The sequence below is a fragment of the Lipotes vexillifer genome, unplaced genomic scaffold (assembly GCF_000442215.2).
Source record: "Lipotes vexillifer unplaced genomic scaffold, Lipotes_vexillifer_v1.1 scaffold636, whole genome shotgun sequence".
Taxonomy (NCBI): domain Eukaryota; kingdom Metazoa; phylum Chordata; class Mammalia; order Artiodactyla; family Lipotidae; genus Lipotes; species Lipotes vexillifer.
The window spans coordinates 951,223-958,208 of record NW_006786547.1 but is presented as its reverse complement, the minus strand read 5'-3'; positions in this window follow the sequence as shown (position 1 = coordinate 958,208).

Below are 6,986 nucleotides of genomic sequence, written 5' to 3'. Positions count from 1 at the left end.
CTCTTTCCTTGTGTTCACAAGTGTCGCTAAGTTTTTTGGTTATATCTGCATGTTAATTCACTTCATTTTTATTTACCCCCATTACTTCAGTCCCAGCCTGTGTGTCAGGGCTGTAGCTCTCCTCTCCACCCACCAGGTGACTGGCCGTCCCTGTGTTTCCCAAGCCTCACCCTCTGCAGCCCGTTCTCCCCAGCAAAGTTGGCTGGGCTCCGTCCAGACCGGAGCCTGGAGCTGTCTTCTGAGGAGTTTCTTCTCTCTCCTGGAGCCAATGCCAGCATCTTCTTTCCTTTCACTCTTATCTTGATGGACAGGCTCTAGTAGCTTTCAGACCAAGACTACATGGGAGGAAAATTTCTTGAGACACAGCATGTTTGAACATGTCTTTATCCCATCATCAGCTCTCAGGGTGATTGATTGATAGTTTGAGCAACAAATTCCAGGTTGGAATATGTTTCCTCTTAGAATTTCAAAGTCAGGCTCTATTGTCTTCTAGTTTCCATATTACTGTTGAGCAGTCCCACGTCTTTCTTGTTGTCAGTCCTTTATTTGTGACCCGCTTCGTGTGGGCTTCCTCCTCTCTCCCGTCTCACTCTCTCTCTTTGCCTCTGTCTCTGTCTCTCCCTCCTTCTCCTGTCCTTTCCCTCCCCCTCCCCCCATCTGGAAGTTTTAGGATCGTCTACTTGCCCTCCTTTCTGTGCACCCTCAGGGTGATGGCCTTGGTGTGCTTCCCCACCATGTGCTCCACACTCTAGACCCCCTAAGTTTGGATAATAAGGCCCTTCAGTTTGGGAATGTTTTCTTGTGCTCTGTCCTCAATAACCTCCTCCCTTCGTTGCTTGTTTCCACTTTCCGGAATTCCTATCACTAAGATCTTAGATTCCCTCCTGGGGCTGTGAATGTCCTTATCTTTTCTATTTTTAACTCCTTTTCTTTCTGCCCCACTTTTGGGAGATTTCCTCAACTTACCACCCTTTCACTGACTTTTTTCTTTAATTTGATATCACATTTTTATTTGCTAAGTGCTCCCTGCTCTAGTCTACCTGCTCTTTCTACGGCACTGAAATTTATAGCACCCTGTTCCACATATTCTTCCCTCTGTCCCTCTGAGGTTACCAAGTTTAGTTCTGGTCATGTTCTTTTTTCAAGTACCTGCACCCTCCCTCCCCCTCCTTTCATCTGTTTTGATCTCTGTCTTTCACGCAACTGTCCCAACCCTTGGCTGTCTGTCTCATCCAAGAGGGTGGCCCTTGGGAGCAGCTGGGAGCCTCATGTGCATGGCAGGACTTGCCAGGGTGGGCTCCTCTTTGGGGTGATCAGGGTGGAACAGAGCCATTTCGTCTGAGGGTCCCAAAGAGCAACGTGTGGCCAACCCACTGTTTCCTGCTTAGCCTGACTGCCAGCCAGGTGGCCGCCATGGGGAAGAACTGAGCCCGGCGTCCCTAGGCTAGAGAGCCCTTGGATTCATCACGTCCTGCCTTCCATAGCAGTGAGGAGAGGGAAGTTGCCTGGCTGTGTGGGTTGGAGACGGGATCTGGGGTCCAGCCGTCCCTACACAGTGTTCAGCCCCTCCCTGCAGCCCAGCCTGCTCAGGCGCCGGGGCCTCTGGGTTTGCCTGGAGCCAGCGCAGCTAGCCTCTGATGACCCCCCTCACTCTAGGACCCAAAGGGTAGATCGTATATGATGCAATTAGCTAAAGGTTCATGTAGTAATCCTAAATAATGTCAGTGATAAAATACAAATACTCCTCCTCAAAATGTCTCCTGTCGGCTGCTGGCACTGGCAAACTCCAGCACACTTTGTATCCTACGTGGAAATCAGCTACACCCTGTGTTTCGGGGGGATGTTCCTAACATTTGGGTGTCATGTGTACTTCCAGCCCTGGCAGAACTCTGCACTCCTGCATTTAAACAGCAAAGCAGGTGACATTAGCACCGCCACTACGCCCGACTCACTTCAACCCTGTTGTTCTATACAGCCACTCAGAGTTTTCATTGGAATTTACAATTTTTCAACTGTGGAGGTGTCTGAAAGGCATCAGGATCGGCTTTGACCAAAGACACTGATAGAATCACAATTTTCAGGACGTACATACGGTTCTTCCTAACTTGGTGCATCTGTGGTTTCAAGTGAAAGGAAATTACCACAAGTTTATTAAGGTCAATAAAAAGTATTCTTTGATCAACTACTAGTGAAAATAGATGGACAAATATGGCTGGACACTCTATTGAACATGACAAGAAGAAAAAAGACTGATTGTGACAAAAGCACTGTGAAATTTGCAGATATTAAGACTCAAAAACAGAAACTGGGCTATAATGTTATTCGTTAATGTGAAAAATGGATATGTTGGTGTAAGTATTCCCCTTGTTTTTGAGAGAATACATAATGTAAAGAAAGTTTTGATCCATCACTCTTCCCTTTTTTGTACTGTTTATTGAATGTATTTACTTTTTATTCACATGATTGTGTACATGAAGTTCAGCAAGAAAACATTTTCACAGCTTTCTTTTCTTTTCAGCCATTGTCGTTGTCACCGAACACACTTGGTCCCATGGAGAAGGGGCGTCCCCGTGGAGCCCTGGAAAGGCCAGGTGTGCGGGGGGAGAGGATGGGCTGCGGCCCAGGAGGGCGAGTGGCTGGACTGGGCAGTGGAGGGGGCTGCCAGCTTCTCCTGCGCACTGGTGGCCACCTCCCTCAGCTGCAGAAAGCAGGACCTCTTAGACTGAGCCGGGTGCAGGGCCTCTACAGATGGCCAGGGGAGGGGAGGGGGCAGGCTGCAGAGTTGGACTGCCAAGGATGGGCCTGGGGTCTGGGGAAGCAAGGAGGTACGGTTGACAGCTGTCAGAACCAGGGTCAGAGTTCCCAGCTGAGCTGAAGAATGCTGGGTCCTGGACAGGTGGGAGCCCCATGGAAGAGGGTGGCAGTGGTGGGGCGGGGAGTGCCTGCTGCGGTGGGGTGCTGGGAGACCCCTGAGGGCCACCCCGAGCCTCTCCGACACAGAGCTGCGGACCTTGTCCAGCTCTGATCACCTGCTGGGTCCGAGTGTGAGCAGAGCCATCTTACGGTTTGCGGGTCCGAAGTGAGGCGGTGGAGCAAGGTCCCCACAGGGAGCAGGTGCGCGGTGCCTGGGCGGGAGGTCCGGCCGGAGTCAAGGGGCCAGAGCGGCAGTTCCGGATGTGGCCGGCAGAGGGCGCGCGCGGACCCGCCGCTGCTCCCCAATGAGGCCGAAGAGGCCGCTGCCCTCCAAATGACCCAGCTGGCGGAGGACACGGGCACACAAACCGAGTCTAGTCCCACGGGGTGTCGGGGAGGGGACCCACTTAACACAGGGCTACCAGGAGAGACCTTCTCTACCTGAGACCCAAGGACCTGCAGAGGGCCCAGGCTGAGCCCTCGCCTGGGGAGGGAGGGAGCTGGTCCCGGCAAGGCACTGGCCGGGGGCCAGGTCAGCGGCCAGGTCGGCCTGGCGATCGGAGGCCAGGGTTGGCCAGGGAAGCCCGGGCACCTGTGATTCTGCATGCGAGGTTGTCCCCCAGGCCTTCGGTTCTGGGTGTGGGGTGGCGTCCGTTTTCTGAGATCGGCTAAAGGGAGGTGGGTGTTGAGTGGGGAATCTGGGCAGGGTGTGGGGGAATTTGGGGTGATCTTTGCCTTCTTCCTGGTACTTTTCTGTGTTTTCCAGAGCTTCCGAAATGACCTTCTGTTGCTTAAAACCAAATGCTTTTGAATCGGCGGTACCATCAGGTGGTTTAAAAACTGTGGGATGGCGTACAGTGACCAGGGCCCGCTCCTTGGCCCCCATCACGTTGATTACTTTCTCCTGAGCCCTCCCAAGTCTACAGAGAGTACAAACAGACACGAAGACCATTCTTCTCCACCTTTGCTTCCAGAGGACGCAGCGCTGTGTGCGCGCTGTCACCACCGTGCTCTCTGCACCTCATTAGGGCCTGGGCGTGGGCCGTCCTGGTCCCAGAGCACTGGCTGCTGCCATGAAGTCAGCTGCGGGGTCTCACCAGCCTCGTCTTTCTCCTTTTCTTGGGGAGGGACGGTGCTGGCTGTGCACTTCCAGGAGGGGGAGTGGGGGAGCCCCTTGTGGCTGACTCCCTGGCAGGGGAATTCTGGGCAGAGCTGGAGGCCGGCCTTTCTGGAAACGCATCCATCAGGTGATTACACAGTGAGAGTGAAACCAGCTCCTTTCAGAAGCTGCAGCCCCCGGTTGACCTTCAAGTGTCTGAAAAACGAGAAAAGAAGCGGGCCAAGCTCTCACGACGGGAAGTGGGCTGTACTGGGAGGCTGGCTCTGCTCAGTGCCGGCCTCTGCTCTGGGGACAGCACCGGGCACAGGAGGGGCAGCCCATGTCCAGGGTCCTAAGTGGGGGCCCATGTCGGCCTTCCTGCCTCCTGGCCCTGAGTGCTGTCTCCCAGAGGCCTGGGTGAGTAAAGGATGGGAGGTGAGATGTCCAAGGGGACTGGCCATGCCAGTGGGGAGCGGAGGTGCCACCAGCATTCAGAAATGTCCTGGGCGCAGACCAGGACCCGAGGGAGGAAAGCCAAGGGGGTGGGGCAGTCGCCAGGGGCCTGGGAGAGGGGGCCTTGGGGCAGAGTGGGTGGCCGCGGCAGCACCCTCCCCCGGGGTCTGCAGGCCCAGTGGGCAGCTGATGGGGCCTCTCCTGCCTGGCCGGTGAGCTGTGAAAAGCCAGCGTCCACCACAGCATCGACCTGGATCTGTAGCCAGGCCCACGCCTCTCTCTGGGGGGCACTGAGGCACAGGACAGAGGCCCTAGACCCCAGCCCTCAGGGAGCAGGTGGATGACGCAGGCCCCCTCTAGGGTCTGCTCGGGGCTGTCCCAGCCACCTCCCCGCATGGCTGCCTCAGAGGCGGAGTTTTGCTTTCTTTTTGGCAGGAAGGAACCCGCGTGGGAATCCCCTGAATTGCCCGACGACCAGAGTGAGTCATCCCTTTTCCAGCCCGCCTGGATCGAGGAGTCACCCTTCTGAGCTGGCAGGCAGGGCTGGGCTGGCCGCTTCTCAGTCAGCAGCCCCTCCCTGCCGAGGCTCCCTCTATCCAATCTCAACTCGGGGGCCTGTTGTCAGAATATCTCTCTCTCTCTCTCTCTCTCTCTCTCTCTCTCTCTCACACACACACACACACACACACCGTATTCAGGAAAATCCTCTGAAACTGGCAGTCTGAGAGATATGAAATCATTTTCATGCTGGAAGCATCGCCAGGTCCTTCGAGATGGGCTCAGCCCTGTCAGTGCCAAGGGCTGCAGGCAGCCTTCTTCTCGGGAAGCAAGACCTTCGTCCAGGAAATCTCTTCGGGATGCAGGGTGGGCTGAGGGGGCCTGAGCCCAGGGCTTCTGTGCTGTCCCCGATGCTGGAAGGGTGAGCAAGGTCTGACCCTCCCCAGGGAGTCACTGCAGGAGGCAGGCAAACAACTTCCATTTTCCCCTGAAGAAAGAGGGGCGCTGCTGGGGGGGGGCTCCTCTCTGCAGCAAGAGCCACGTCCTTCTGTGCTGCCAGCGGGTTCACAGCATGGCCTCGGCCCCCCAGATCCTGGGAGGAGAAACCTCCTTACACCTGAGAGCTCGGTTAGTTATGGGCCTTGAGGGAAACCTCATGGAACGCGTAGGTGGGGACTGAGGAGGTTTCCACGGCTGCCGGTGGCAAACTCAGCCTTGAAGTTCACGGAACTTGTAATGGAGGCCTAGTGGCCTTGCTGCTGTATCCCGGGGATGTGGTGTTTGGGATTGGGGAATTCCGACTCCAAACCGAGTAATGATTTATGCAGTGTGATGTGAGTACTTCTGGACACAGCGTGGACCCTTTACGTCATGTGGCTTCACAGCCTGCCTGTGTCGTTTACTCTGTCCTTGAAGAGTCTGCGTGGCTTCAGATGCTCCCCCTAGAGTGGGGGTGCCCAGTGTGCTGTGTGACCTGGGTAAGGAATCTTGCCTCTTGTAATCTTTCCTTTTCTGCAAAATGGGGAGAGCCGTCCCCATTTCCAGGTGCTGGTATCAGATGAGACGCTGTTCTCAGGTATTTAGAAAGCTGTATTCCACAGGAGAGAATCCAAATTGTCCCCACTCTCCTTTAGCAGATGAGAAACGGCTTGTCCTCAGGTCACACACTTAGCGGCAGTGTGCTGCCCGTTTTTTCTGGTCAAGACCAGCGCTTCCTTTCTAAATATTTCCACTCATGTGTGTCCATGTGCCATAGGCTGTGCATATTGTTTTGTTTGGTGGTGAAATTCTCATAAGATAAAATTCACCGTTTAAACCATTTTAAAGCTTACAATTCAGTGTCATTTGTACTTTGTAATGTCGGGCAACCGTCGCCACTACCTAGATCTAGAACATTTCACTACTCCGAAAGGAGACCTCTAAAGCCTTCCTACCCTTTAGGTGAGCGTCGTCTATTTGTACTTTTTCTCATAAATGTAACCCGTACTGGGGCCCAAGCCCTGCGCCGGGTATCGCCGTTGTGCCCTGCGCCTGGAGCTAACCCTCTGCGGGAACAGCGGGACCACGCCCTCCAGACACAGAGCCGCGCCAGCGAAGGCGGACTCTGCCTAGAGAGAGTCCGCAGGCGACTTAAGTACCCTAGCCGCGTCAGCTCCGCCCAATCGGCGCCCGCTGCGGCTCCCTGCTCGCTTCTGGTAGGCTGTTGTGTCAGTCAGTCACTAATGAGGGCCCGAGGTGGGAGGGGCGGGGGAGAAAGCTGGCCAATCGGCGCCCGCTGTGGCTCTCTGCGGGCACTTGGTAAGCTTTTGTGTCAGTCCGTCAGAAGGGAGGGCCGAAGCAGGGGGCGGGGGAGAAAGCTGGTCAATCGGGGCCCTGTGTGGCTTCCTGCGCGCTCCTGGTAGGTCTCCACATCAGTCCATCTGGCTGGCTCGTGGGCGGGGCGGCGGCGGCGGCGGCGGCGGCGGCGGCAGGCGGGCAGGCAGTTCCGGGCGCGCGGCGGCGGTTGGTGAGTCGCGCCGCGGGG